The sequence below is a fragment of the Eulemur rufifrons genome, chromosome 26 (assembly GCF_041146395.1).
Source record: "Eulemur rufifrons isolate Redbay chromosome 26, OSU_ERuf_1, whole genome shotgun sequence".
Taxonomy (NCBI): domain Eukaryota; kingdom Metazoa; phylum Chordata; class Mammalia; order Primates; family Lemuridae; genus Eulemur; species Eulemur rufifrons.
The window spans coordinates 1,997,036-2,011,472 of NC_091008.1; the positions used below are offsets into that span (position 1 = coordinate 1,997,036).

General features: G+C 35.0%; 1 protein-coding gene across 1 annotated transcript in view; it reads left to right on the top strand.

The window, feature by feature from the left end:
- The first annotated feature begins 240 nt into the window (after positions 1-240).
- Positions 241-14,437, top strand: part of NDST4 (N-deacetylase and N-sulfotransferase 4) — a 160,918-nt gene continuing 146,721 nt past the window's right edge. The window contains exon 1 of the mRNA XM_069459071.1: positions 241-425. The gene's annotated coding sequence lies outside the window, so the exon portion shown is untranslated. The remainder of the gene's footprint in view (positions 426-14,437) is intronic.

Here is a 14,437-nt window from a genome sequence, read left to right on the forward strand (position 1 = left end):
ACACCGGCGAAGCAGCAGCAGCAGCAAAAGCCGAGCAGGAGCAGCTGGTATTCCGATGATTAAATAGTTCTCATTGCCTTTTTGCTGCACTCGGTCTGCTCCCTGGTGTAATTCTCCTGTCCAAGAAGGATGCTGCATTTTACCGGTGTGCTGAACAGAGGTTTGAATCATCCCAGCTGGCTGCCTGTTTTGCAAAGGACAATGTGTGTATAAATAAAAAAGACTGTGCTGGAAGAGTTCAGATGCTAGGACTGGAGCTAGAGAGTGCTCTCGGAATACTGTTCAGGCAGACTGCAGGCACTGACAGCTCCTTCTAATTAACCTGGAGCCAAGTGAACCTGAATACCGGATATATCTCATTTTCTAACTCGGGATACATTCAAGTTAGGAAAAGAAAAAAAAAAAAAATTGAAATGCTTCTCTAGGTAAGTTGCTGCTTAATTTGCTGAAGCCGAGGCGTGTACAATAAATGGATTTGTGTTGCTTAGCTATGTAAACAAGTTGAACACACCAAAGTTTTATTTGTGAAAGATTTATGTGGAAGCAGATGATATTTTAAAACCAGATGCAATCTCCTTTTTCAGCATGTTTGCTTAACTGTCATTATGCTTTGTAGAAGTTATATTTGCAGGATAAATGGGAAATAGAGTCCTGCCTAGAAAAGAGATGCAACTTGATATATTTTAAACAGTTGCCAGAACATTTGCATAGAAAGCATCTTACTTGATGACAATTTCAGTCTTTCCAGAATCACCGGTGTTACAAATTCAATATCCAGAACGAACTGTAGGGTTATAAATATTTCCCCGAAAAGTGCTACTGAAAACATGGCATTCAAATTACCGAAGATGGGGACTCCTCTCCTTGGGACCTGGGATTTATAGGCATGTTCTGTTCTAATGGTCTGCTTTAGAGAAACAGCTGTCACAGACGTTGGAAATTGTATGATACAGTCATAAATTGCTTACAAAGAAATGGATGTTCTCCTCCTAGCTCCTATTAGGAAAGAAAAATAAATTCTTAGAACAATATATGTCATATTCCATATATATATATATATATATATATATATATATTTATTCCCAGGAAGACTGAAACAGCTTTATGTTATACCTATAAATACTTCCAAATTCCTCGTGCAAAGAATAAGTTGGAATGCAAGAAATGGTATTTAAATATGGTCTTACTCATTCTTTTCAGTATCTCTGTTAGAGGAAGCTAAATATAAAGGAAACAAACTTTCTTTTCCTCGTACTTCATCCTGACAAAATACTATATTCCTCAGAGTTATTATCTGAGCATTTTCAAGTGCTGAGATGTTTTGTTTGTTATGGTGGGTGATCCTGTGAGTTCTCATATAGCTCTGAAAAAGTTTCAACAGTCTATACTTTATCATTTCTCTTTTAAACACACCATTGCTTGCATGCACAATGCCTTTTACCAGAATATTTTTCATTAACTCAAGATCACAGATGTTTTAAATAAATTACATACCAAGGTATGGGTGTGCTTCTGTAACTCTTAAAATGATTTTAGGTACCCACTCTCACCAAGTTCATGATTAAAATCCTGTGAGTTTCTTGCCATAAGAGGAAATTGATTAAGATAAAAGTTACTGTAATTGGTTGAATTTCCAGAAAACTAGGAGACAATAAATTTTCTCCAAAAAGATTTAGAAGATTTTTTTATAGCCAAAAATAATTTTAATCTCTTCTATTAAAAGTATGCCAATTAGCTATATCCAGATGCCAACTAGTTGCTATGTGAGTCATTTTTTTAAGAAGCAAGTATACCTAGACAGTATAAATCCACTGGCTAGAACAGCCTAAGTCTTTAGCTGGAATTTGTAAAAAATAAGTGATTAATAAGCAAAATATACTTTCCATTTACACTTATCTCAGTATATAAATGTGAATTTATACTTGCTATGATTGTCGACATTTTTAAAAATAAGCAATTTTGTGCATGTATACCTTAGTATTACACAGAATTTATATTGTTAGACATAGTAAGATAATTGGGAAGATTTTTGGAATTTGAAGACCAAGAAGAATTGTCCTTTTTAATTCTATCTGAATGGCAATTGGTTGCCACAAAGACTGATGCATCAAAAACCTTTTGAAAAATTTATAATGTGTATGACTTATTAACATGAATATCAACCTTAAAGGGAGAATATAGATGCAATTCAGAAACTCAGGCATTATTCTTAAATAAAAGTAACATCTTGTGAGAATTTTAATATTCTTTTTCTTTTAATAAATAATTACAAAATGTACATAAATTGCATTTTGTTTTCTGCAAGATGGAGTTACTAAGACATGTTCCCTTTTAAACATTTTACCCCTAAATACCAAAAAGATGTCAATGGGGACTATTTGATATATAGCTATGTATAAAAATCATAATTTGGCATTTCTGTATTTGATAATCAAGATACAAATGCATATTTATGTATATGTTCACCTCAGGGAAAGAACAATCTTGCATATTTTATTAGAGTATTAAACCTGTCATACCTATTCTTTCTTCTCTCAATAAAACATTCTGTGATTGGATTTAAAATCAATTTAGTTTCTTAATTCCATCTCTATACTAACATTAGTTCTTAAAAATGCTAAATAAATAGTTGTCCTCAGTAGGTCTAATGTTTGTACGACCCCTGGCACTTTCTGTTTGAGTAGAAAAGGGGCCTTTGAAAATAACATGCAAAGATCAAACTTTCTGTGCATCATTTAGCAGCAGCTACTAAGGGAGAACAGAAGCATTTAGCATACTGTGTTCAAACTAGAAAATTCTGGCTGGTGCTGCCTCCCCAGATTTAGAAAGCAGCTGGGGAAACATAAAATAAAACTAGAATATCAGCCCTGGCTGGAAGCCAAGGCTGTGATGCCCTGCGCCCAGAAGGCTAATTCTTTCTGGGCTGAAATTCATTGATAATGCGTTATGTTTAAAGTCTAACCCAAACTGTTACTCTTTTCTCCAGTAAAAACTGTGGGATATTGAAAGACAAATATATTTTCTAAGTGGAGCAAAATGTTAAAGTAACAAAGGTTTTTTTTTTTTTTCTTTATTAAATGTTGCATTAATGAAATAATGGAAATAAGCCTAGCAGAAACTACTATAACATGCATTATATATTCAAGAGAAGAAAAAGAAATAAAGACGATATGTACCCTCTAACCATCATCTTGGTAGGGGCAGAAAGGTAAGAAATGCCACAGCCGGATACATGCCAAAAACAAAGGCATGTGAAGGTTTTATTAAAGTCACTGGCCTACTGAAATTTGCAGTAAAAGTACACATTCTAAACACCGTGGTAGTACATATTTCGTAAAGCTAGACAACAAAAGAGAAGGTAAACTGCCATTCATTATGGAGTCCAAATAACTAGGAAAAAGAGAAACTTGTTGTCTGTTGATTTATTTTAAGTTTCTGAAGTGAGAAAAACGAGTCAGGTGTCAGACACAATGCTATCACCTTCAGCCACCAGGATAAAACATTTAGCCAGCCTTTTCTTTAGCACTTCAGGAAAATTTCAGCTATGTTACTATACAGTGTTAAAATTCACTCTTTTTAAAGTTATTTGCAGCAAACTTAAGAAGTTAGAGGTGTCATTTGCAATACACAACTTGTATACATACATACAGTCATTTCTAATAGAGACAGCCCTAGTCCCAAGCTGTCTTTATCTCAGTTTTCTAAGGAATGCTAAGTCACATTCTAGAATTGACAAGTCTAAAATTTCTTTTGGAAATAATACTAAATTGAGAACAGATTTCCTCAAATCTCAAAATAGTCTGGAAATGAATTCCAAACCCATTAATGGCTTTTGACATCTCAAGACAAAGAGAATTTTGAAATGTTAAGGTAACTTAGTCTTAATTCCTACAGGTAAATAGTTGGCCCATATAATGTAACATGTTTGTTTCCTTTGCCTTGTTATTATTTGTTTGTATTCATGACTGTTCAGATAATTCAGACCATGAAATACGTTATAATGAAGTAACCTACATGTGACAAACTAAATAATGGCTTTCAAGTGACTCTTTAATTTACATAAATAGATTACCTTACATATATTTTTTAGGATCAATACACTTCATTAATAATACAACACTAAATGAATAATCCTGAGTAATTGGTTGAAATTTAGGAAGGTTCTGAGGAAAAAAATGAAGAGTTGAAGCCATGTTTGGATGCCCAAAAATATGATTTGGCATTGGCCTTTGGGTATTTGAGAAAACAAAAGCGATAATGCTATTAAGTTGTAGAACTGGGATTTCTCTACTAAACTGAATTTTGGCTCCTTTTAGAAACTATTATTTTACGTATTTGAAGAGTTCAAAGAAGCTTTTTAGCAAGCTAAAAATCACACGCATGCCCTGCCCATGCACACACTTCTTCATTTGCTCCCAGTTGAGGACAATTTCCCTATTTTGGACATCCCACAATAAATTGAACTTATGTTGAGATTTTTTTTTTTTTTTTTTTTTTTTTTTTTTTTGAGACAGAGTCTCACTCTGTTGCCCAGGCTAGAGTGAGTGCCGTGGCGTCAGCCTAGCTCACAGCAACCTCAAACTCCTGAGCTCAAGGGATCCTCCTGTCTCAGCCTCCCAAGTAGCTGGGACTACAGGCATGTGCCACCATGCCCGGCTAATTTTTTTTTCTATATATATTTTTAGCTATCCATATAATTTCTTTCTATTTTTAGTAGAGACGGGGTCTCGCTCTTGCTCAGGCTGGTCTCGAACTCCTGAGCTCAAACAATCTGCCCACCTCGGCCTCCCAGAGTGCTAGGATTACAGGTGTGAGCCACCACGCCCGGCCTATGTTGAGATTTATTTAACATATTTAGCCTCCTCAGTAAAAGTCTTTAAGGGAATGCACCTTCAACCATAACCACATGGAAGTTGAAAGTGAGCCGGGCCAAGTTTCGTATGTTCAAGCAAAAAGTAAATGTAGAAATGCTTTCTTAATTTCTCTTCATTGGCTCCTTTCTTTTTTCTTTCACTTGTTTTCCTTCTTTCCCTTCCTTTTCTATTTCTTCCCTTTCCTATGCCCCTTTTCTCCATTCTTTTCTCTCTCCCTCACTTCTTTTCTATTTTCCTTCCTTCTTTCCTCCCTCCCTCCCTCCCTTCCTCCCTCCATCCCTCCCTCCCTTCCTCCCTCCATCCCTATCTTCCTTCTTTCCTCCTTTCCTCCCTTCCCTCCCTCTATTTATTTTTGCTACTTAAGCCTAAATGCCCTCCTGCGTAGCTGGAGAGCAAATCTCTCATGTTTAGCATGGCGGCAATTATGACTCTAATGGCCAGGTTTGAACACAGAGTAAATAGGAAAAATACCAAGAAAAAGTGGGTTAAAGTGGGTTGAACAATATTAAGCAGTAAAAGAAAAGTAAGACAGGGTGGGAAATTTATGTCAGAGAAGTAGCGACGTCAACCTTAAAATATGGGCTGTTCTCTCACCTATGAATTCCCCTTTAATTTACTAACTTCTTTGAGTAGAGTCCTTTGCTCCCTTTCCATATACGCCCCGTCCATTGCCAGTAGGATCTTTTCCATTCAGCAAATGCAGCTCAGTGGTAAGAATACAAAATGAATAAATGTAAACAATCCTTGTATTAGTATTTTAAACCACCATAAATTACTTTCATATTTAGTAGTTTAAACATGATAGCATTCATATTCATCCCAAAGGCTGACTGCCATGTTAGTGGGGGGAAAAAAAACAGAAGGAAAAGCTATTTTGCCCATGTAGATACTTTGACTTGATTCCATTCCTGGATCAGAAATTCAATGGTAGCCTGCTGACCCAGAGAATTTGTCATATTTCATCAGATATCTGAAAAGAGTTCTTCTTCTTCTGGATGTACTGAGTAGTCTTTCAAGCCTACGTAAAAAATCATTTAAACCTCAGAAATAAATATAGCATCACTAAAGATTAATACCAGGAAAGGAAACATGCAGAGATGCATGTGCTTCTGCAAATGCAATAAAAGTCCTAATTCCAGTCATTACTCTAAAATGCAAGTTAGTGATTAGAATCCGAATTTAAATTTTGTTGGTTTCTCAACCAATCTTTCACTAATAGCAATGGCAACCCAATTAAGATTTCCCATATTGCAATAAGTAAAATAAAACACAGGCATTTGTTTATAAATTATACTTATGAATTCATTTGAAGTACTACGGTTTCTGATATCGCAGTTTGTGAAGCCACTTTGGAATAGTTCATTTTCTTAATAACCACAGAAATAATGTTAAAATTGATCAATTGAGGTTGAACTCAATGGTTTAAATTATTTACCTATTCATCTGTCTGGACATATTTTTCAGTTTCAATAGAGAAATAACATTTTAAAAGTTTTGTTCAATACTGTTCCTAATGCTAATGATAATAAGTATTATTTTCCATTATTTTTAATACGTGCCAGATACCACTCAAGGTACCATGGCGAACAAAACAGCTCTCAGGAGGCTTCTGGTGGGAGAAAACAGACAGTAAACAAATAAAGACCCAATGATAGTGTCTGTGAGTGTTCTGAAGATGTGTAAGTCCAGGTGACGGGTTAAAGGTGTAACTGAGAGGTATAGGGCTGGTCAGGAAATGCCTTTCTAATAAATTGTCATTCAGAAAATCTGTTTAAAAATCACATGTCAATTGGAGCAACCTTATTATTTTACCTTATAGAAAAATATGACAAAAGAGTAACTATTTCTCGTAATATGCATCTGACAAGCAGAATTTTGACACTGCCTGTTGATCATTGCCCTCAGTTCTGTGATGTTGTTTGGGAGAGTTTAGGGTATGGCACAGTGGCGCTCTGTTTAGTGTGACTTCCTCTGGAAAGTAGAAAAACTAATCAGTTTTAGAAAATGTAATTCTCAACTTCACTTCTATTCTTTGCAGTTCTTCTAAGTATTTAAAAAGTATTATGTCTGTAAATTATCTCAAATTATTGTATGTTTTATGGGGATTTTCGCTTGTTTCATATTAGAATATCACGGGGATACAAATGTTTTGGTTACAGAGATTGCTTTTGTACCTCTTGAGACAAATTTAAGTGTGCCCATCTCCCAGATGCTGTACATTGTATCCATTCAGTATGATTTCCCCCATCCCCTCCTCAGCCCCTCCTGCCTGTTTGATTTTGTTGAGTTTTACTTCCTATTGTGCACAAGTGCTATTCAGTTAGTTCCAGTGTAATAGTGAATGCAATGTGGTGTTTGTTTTTCCATTAGGAGAATGGTCTCCACTTTCAGCCAGATTGTTACAAAAGATACTAATTCATTTTTTTAAAGGCTGAGTAGTACTCCATAGTGTACATATACCACATTTTATTAATCTACTCAAGAATTCATGGGTACTTGTGTTGATTCCACATCTTTGTGATCGTGAATTGTGCTGCAATAATATTCTAGTACAAGAGTCTTTGATAAATTTTTTTCTTTCCTTTCTGTAAGTAGTCAGTAGTGGGATTGCTGGATCTAATGGTAGGTCTACTTTTTAGTTCTCTGAGGAATCTCCATACTATTTCCCATAGAGGTTGCACTAGTCTACAGTCCCAACAGTGTATGAATGTTCCTATCTCTCCACATCCACACCAGCGTCTATTATTTTGGGACTTTTTGATAAAAGCCATTATCACTGGGGTTAGGTGATATTTCATTGTGGTCTTCATTTACATTTCCCTGATGATTAGTGATGTTGAGCATTTTTTCAAATGTTTTTTGACCATTGGTCTATCTTCTTTTGAAAAGCTTCTCTTCATCTCTTTTGCTCACTTTTTAATGCTGTTGTTTGATTTTTTTTTTTTTCTTGCTGATTTGGTTGAGTTCCTTGTAGATTCTGACTATTTACCGTTTATCAGATGAATAACATGTAAATATTTTCTCCCATTCAGAAGGTTGCCAATTCACTCTGTTGATTGTTTCCTTGGCTGTGCAGAAGCTTTTTAATTTAATAAATTGCCACTTATTTATTCTCATTGTTGTGATTGCCATTGGGGTCTTCTTCATAAATTCTTTGCCTAGGCTGATACCTAGAAAAGTTTTTCCAACATTTTCTTCTAGAATTCTTACGATTTCATGTCTTAGGTTTAAGTCTGTTATCCATCTTTAATTACTTTGAGTGAGTGGTGAGAGATATGGATCCTGTTTCAATCTTCTGCATGTGGCTACCCAATGTTCCCAGCACCGTTTACTGAATAGGGATTCTCTCCCCCAGGGTGTGTTGTCTGCTTTGTCAAAGATGAGAGATACGTTCTTCCTGCAGCATGAAATTCAATGCTAATATTGAAACTTAAGCCCAAGTGGAGCTAGTCCCCATCTCATGGGCACACATGGGTCGGGGTAAGAACCAGTATTCCAAGAGATTACTGCGTTTGCTGGAAGAATGGACCTAACACAATGAAATTCAGAGGGATCAATGTAATTCTCAGTTTCTGTGAGTTCCACTCATCGATTCAACCAACTGCAGATGGAAAATAATTTTTAAAAAATTAGTGTTTGTGTCTGTACTAAACATGCACATTTTCTTTCTTATCATCATTCCCTAAATATTACAGTATAACAACTATTTACATGGTGTTTACATTGTGTTAGCTATAAGGAACCCAGAGATGATTTAAAGTACACAGGAGGATGTGAGCAGGTTATATGCAAATACCGAGCCTTTTCATATAAGGGTCTTGAGTATCTGTGGGTTTGGGTATATCCATGGGGGCCTGGAACCAGTGCTTCCTGTATAACAAGAAATGACTGTATATATAATTCCACCAATTACAAAAGTACTTCAAATTCAGCAATAAACAAAAGTCTGGCAAAGCGAATACTATGGTCATACAAACTTAGAGTGCATCAGTAGAATCATAGTGTCAATTTCAGGGAGATAAATAGTTCCCAGTGACGCCATGTAGCACAGCTCTGCCATGATGTGGCCTGATCATCAGTCTCAGGTTCCTGGTGTCTCATTTTAAGGAACAGTCTTTTCTGACCTTCTTCTGCCCCCAGGGCGGCCCAGGTGTCCTGCGCTACCTACACCCAGCTCCGTCGCCATGAAATTGCTGTGTGTGTGTCTGTGCCCCTCATTTAACCAAAACCTTTTGGTGGCAGAAATGCTTAGAGAGCGCTTAACCAGTAATCAGCAGTCAGCCAGAGTTTGATTAACATAAAATGCAAGGAGACATCTGGGAACCATACCATATGAGTAACAGTTGAAAAAAAAACAGTGATATTTAAAGGAAAAAGACTACAGAGAAGCAATATAGTTATCTTTATATATTGAAGAGGTTTTTTTTTTTTAATTTAAAAAGGAAAAGGAATTTGTTTTATGTTATGTGGCACCAACAGACTAAAATACGAAAGATCCTGGGAAGTGGTTTCTGTGCCAAGTCAGGAAAAAAAAAAATACTTTCTAAAAATCAGTAAGTTTCCACTCAATTAAAGCAACCAACACAGGGCGGACTATTACCTGTCCAGACGACTTCTGTGGAAGGATTTTCTGCCTTGAATAAGAGATAAATGGCGGCTACCAAGGTTTTTTGATGTGTTTCGTTGTGTCACTATAAGAGATATGGATAAAGGCTGTAGTGTAAATACTCTGCCCACCTGAAACCCAGCTCTAGCAGTTGGTTAGAAGACTGGTCAACGTAATTCATGTAAATACCAACAGGGTAAAATTACATAGTGTGTATTACTCAGGATCTACCCTAGAGTCAAAAAGCCATTTTTCATAAAAAGATTTACAAGGTGCACGATCTCTTAAGGAAAAACGCAATGATAAAATTTCTTGAGTAAGTGAAAGTCTATCTTTTTCATTTAAACATATTATTCCCTTATTCTTTTGAGCCAGTCCAAGAAAGAAAATATGTACAGATTTGAGGCAGGAATAATAAAAATATTTCTGGCTTCCATAAACTTGTGAATGTTAAGGAATGTAGAGATTGATTAGCTTAACTGTGGAGCATAAGCCCTGTGAGAGAAGAACTGATGAATTACAGTCGTGTAAACAAACGCGAATTGGTTTGACGATGACATGGTATCGTGACATAGTAGAAGGCAGATGGTAATGTTGGATTCCACTAAATCTAGATTCTGAATCTATTTTAGCCTTTATTCGTGATGAAACGGTAAAGCTAACCAACCCTCCTCTGCCTCAGATTCATGATCTGTGAATGAGGTAATGACCATCCACAGAACTGCTGAGAAAGCTGTGACAATAAATGCGGGATTTCCAGTGCAAAGTTGAAACCTTGAGAGATTTTAAATTAATGGAATTAAGTTTTAATTACATATATTGGTACTCTGACTTTGGCCTGCAGTGTAACATTTTGTACTGATTTAAAGTAACCCCTGAATGATTCAGTATCCTAATCCTCATTTGGAAATAATCATCTAAACCACCTTTTTGCACAACTTCTTCTATATTTTGATTATACATTTGAAGATTCATAACGTTAGATCTAACATAAAGGATCATATATCATCAATCAACATTTTAATCTAACTCATCATGGTCATCAAAATTAACTAACATTCAAACGGCTTGAGGAAAACAGACCATACACTAGAGGAAAAAAAAAAAAACTGTCAGAAAAAGGTGCCAAATAGTTTATCTTGATTTTCTGGCATGCTGGAGTAAAAAGAAACATAGAGTTAGAAGACAAGAAGGCAAAGATTGAGAAACTGAAACCAGATAGAACAAAAACAAATACAGATGTTTCCTAGATGGTTATCTAACCAGCTGGTAGAGCAGGCAGTTGGTGAACAAAGTCTTCATTCCAAAGTCTTTATCCACATCCCTTGTAGGGACACAACGAAAACACAAGAAACCTCCTAGCCACCATTTGTCTCATACCTAGTCAAGGCAGTAATTTTTTTTTTCCACAGACGCTTTTTGGACAATACAATGAACTTTTTAAAATTACTAATCACTAATGTTGACCTAGACTGAGAATAAAGTGATACCAGTTGTATTCTGTGTTTTGCCACAAATGTGTTGGTATATTTTAAATTGATCTCATGGTTTTTCAATATAAAAAACAAGACCACTTTTATTCCTCCTTTTCTTTTTTCCCAAACATATTTTGAAAATCAACACAATATTTCACATTTCATAATCTCCCGGTATTTTCTACCAAATAGGATTGCTAAGTGAATTATTTTGGTACAGGGCCTGGTATCCTTTTAAAGCATTCATAAGTAACTTTTGTAATAATTCTAGATTCCAGTCATCAAGTATTAAAATAGGAACATCTCAAGAAATGTTGCCTCTGACAAGTAGCAGAATGCTTGAAATCACTCTAAATCTCTTCTCATGAGTTTTTGTCATACGTTTCCAAACTTTGACAATTGTGTAACCTGGTTTAGTTTTGTATGGGATAATGAAATTCTATGTAGACTATATTTACATGTTACCATCCATGTTCTTTCCAGTTGATGGCCAAGCTGGTGTTTATTTGGTAGTATCTAAAAGCTAAAATAACATAAAATATGAGGCAATCAGATTAAAAATAGCAGGCATACCGAATGAAATTGAATGGAGCATGTCTCTTAATGATGAAAAGTAATTGTTTTGTATGTTGTATAAAATTTAGAATACTCTGAAGCAAAAGAAATAAGTAAAAGGTGGAAATAGGAACTATAAGATATGTACAATTTATAGCTAGAAAAGAAATAATCAAAAGAAATTTTCAGTATTTTCTATTTCATAAAGTTTTTTATTAGTCTTGTACATGGCAATGAAAATTCTACTTCTTGATATTTAGGGTACCAGTACAGAACAGGAGCAATAGAGGAAGAGATTTAGAATTAATAAAAAAAAAAATGAGTTCATATTAGCTGTGTAACATTGGACTTGTACCTTCATTTGTCTGGACTTTAAATTCTTTATTCATTCCTCGAGTTCTTTGAATAATATTTTTGATAATTGGAATGTATAGCTGTTTGTACACAGGATAAAAAGTGTCCATTTGGAAAGAGTTCAGTTTTCATTATCAGCAGATCAAAGTCAATAGTATAGAATGTCCCACAGATAATTTCCTAATAGTGAGATAATGTAATGAAAAAAAAAAAAAACCTTGCTAAAACTTTCTATAAAGTAAATAGACTCCAGTTATACTGCCCCCAAACAGTATTTTATTTATGTATTTACTTTAAACGTCTCTTGGTAAGAAAGTCCGTGGTAGAGAAGTGATTGTTGAAATTAATTTGAAGAGATAGTAATCTTTTGTTACTTCTGATGCAGACAAATTCCATTTATATTCATAAAGTGAAAGCTTACCTAAATTCAGAAAAAAAATGATTAAAATATTAAAAATATAGCTTCTAAGAGACTCCATATGTTAATGTAACTTGTGAATATAATTATACTATTAGTAACATACTAAATTCACATAACAAAAAGCCAATTAATATAAATTTTCATTAATATTATAATTGACATTTTAATAAATTCCTTAATAATTTCTTGAAATTAAACTTCAATGTTAAATATTAGGCAAAATTTTTTTTCTCTCTCTTTTATTCATTCATTCATAAGGCGAGAAGTGAATTTCTACATCCTGGCTTCATTGATTCATCTCTACATCTTATAGTTTCCTTGCCTATGAGAATACCAGGGCCAAGTGAGCATTTTATGTTTCATGGATAACTGCTTCCATGATTGTCTACTGAGCCAATTAACAAGGATGAAAATCAATACTAAATATAATAATGGTTTTAAAGAATGATTATTGACCTAAAGCAAAGCAATTATCAGTTGATGGCAATCATTTTATTGCTGCTGGCTATACATTGATTTAACTTAAGTGTATAGAGAAAAGCACAGAAAATGAATACGCCATTGTAATTCTAAGGACAAAATTGGTCATGTCATTCCCCTGCCTTGTCCTGGATCCTGCTTCTCTCTTCTGTTTCAAATCTGTCTTTCCTCTTTCTTCTTCAAAATCCAGATCCTCCCATTCTTCAATGATTAAAACAATCTATATCCCTAAGTCATCTCCTGATGACCAGTCCATGGGAATCTTTCTGAAATTTCATAGCACTGATCCTTAGAGTTCTCAAGTGCCCGATAGGCATATATTCCTCATGACGGCGAGTGTTAGTGTTGTATTGCTATTAACTCTTTCAGTTCCTACAGAGTGGGTGAAAATATTTCCATGCTATACATCCAGTAAAGGGCTAATAACCAGATTCTACAAAGAACTTAAACAAATCAGCAAGAAAAAAATGAACAATCCCATTAAAAGGTGGGCAAAAGACATGAATAGAAACGTAAAAGAAAATAGACTAATGGCCAACAAAGACATGAAAAAATGATCAGCATCTCTAATCATCAGGGAAATGCAAATCAAAACCACAGTGAGATATCACTTAACTCCAGTGAGAACGGTTTTTCTCAAAAACTTCCTTTTTCTTTTTGTTTGCAACTATTCTCAGTTTGTTCATCACCACTTTCTCCTCAATTCATTTTAATCTTTTGCTTGACTTAGCTAAACCACTGGACTGATTTCTGCCAAGGCTACCGGTATTCTCATGATTGATAAATTCAAGGTCAATTTTCAATTGTGTTTCTTAACTCACAAATAGCATTCAATACTTGATCAGAAATGTCAGTATTCCTCACTTGCAGCTTCCATGGCTTTCTTCCATGAGCCACAGTTTATGCTGTTTGTTTTCTAAATATTTAATGGTATACCTCTATCATCTTGCTATGCACACTGTTTCTTAGCGCTTTCACTCAATATCATGGCTCCTTTTACCTTTTAATGTAACAATGCCAGCACAGGCTACTTAATTCCATTCCTATATATTCAACATCCTAGTGGACATTTCTTTTTGAATATCTCACAGACTTTTCAAAAATAATATATTACAGTCTACTCATTTTCTCTTCCCTCATCTTCTCTGCTTCTATGTAACTTTGTATCTTCCATATTATTAAACTTATCATGCCTCACTGTAATTGCCTTTTCATTTGAATGTGTTACAGAATAGACTTTCATTGGTTTCAAAGAGTGGAGATGGTGTTTGTCAGGTGGGTCGTGCATCTGGCACTTAGTAACTTTCAATCAATACTGAATGAATGACTGTGAAAGCCTGAAGTCTTTGGACGATTCATTTTTTTCCCTCTCGACATCCAATCAATCACCAAGTCATGACACTTCTATTTCTTTTGTGACAGGACAAAAATAATTCACATGAGAGTGTTCACAGCCTTGTCTCTCCAAGAAACAGTGTGAAGCATTTACCCTTTCCATTTTCCCCTAAAAAGAAGGGATAATCTTGCATTCTGAATATGAGGTTAGTTGGTCAATACCACAGGGTCTTGTAGAGAAGAAGTGAGAGGAGAGGGAGGGAGGGAAAAAATAGTGCAACATTTGGCAGAAAGGAAGCATTATAAGTATTACTATTCCAGAGTAGCTTTGGAGTGC